This window comes from Arachis ipaensis, chromosome B07, assembly GCF_000816755.2.
Source record: "Arachis ipaensis cultivar K30076 chromosome B07, Araip1.1, whole genome shotgun sequence".
Classification (NCBI taxonomy): domain Eukaryota; kingdom Viridiplantae; phylum Streptophyta; class Magnoliopsida; order Fabales; family Fabaceae; genus Arachis; species Arachis ipaensis.
In genome coordinates this window covers 117,683,568-117,684,275 of record NC_029791.2, presented here as the reverse complement: position 1 = coordinate 117,684,275, position 708 = coordinate 117,683,568, and positions in this window count along the sequence as shown.

Genomic DNA, 708 nt, shown 5'->3' with positions numbered 1-708 from the left:
TAAATTTACTTATTATTAATATAATAATTTTTTTATTTTAATATTTTAATATTATTCGTACCCTAGTTCAAAGTAACTATTATAATGGCCCAAACCAAAACCTTTCCACCATCGTAGGTCGTACTCAAGTGACGATCCCAAATTCTTGCTCATTTAGGCTGCGTTTGTATTTGATTTGAAAATAAATTATAAAAATCTAATTTATTTTTATTTTTTTATTTAAAAATTTTGAGAGGAAAAATATAATAATAAAAAATATAATTATGAAAAATTAACAAAAATAATAAAAAATAAAAAAATAAGTTGTGTCTCTTGTTAATGTCTTTATGTCTTTCCTATCAAGATGAAAATAAAATACACTAATTTAGTATTTTTGTCCATATTTCTTCTGTCAAACTCTAGTTACTATATTTTCCTGTCTCAATGTCCTATCTCTCTAAATAAATATAGTCTTATGTATTAGAATTTTTTACAAATACTCACTCCTAAGGTTTTAAAACATACACAAAATCACTTCAAACATCTTTATTACTATTTCTGACCTCTTTTTTAAAAGTCCAAATTATATAATTTATTTTAGATACACCTCGGAACAAGCATTAATCATGATCTAACAAACTTTAAATTAAGTATTTTTATAAAAAGTTGAAATATTTTAATTATGTGACAAAATATTAAAATAAATAAAATTTATCACAATAATAATAA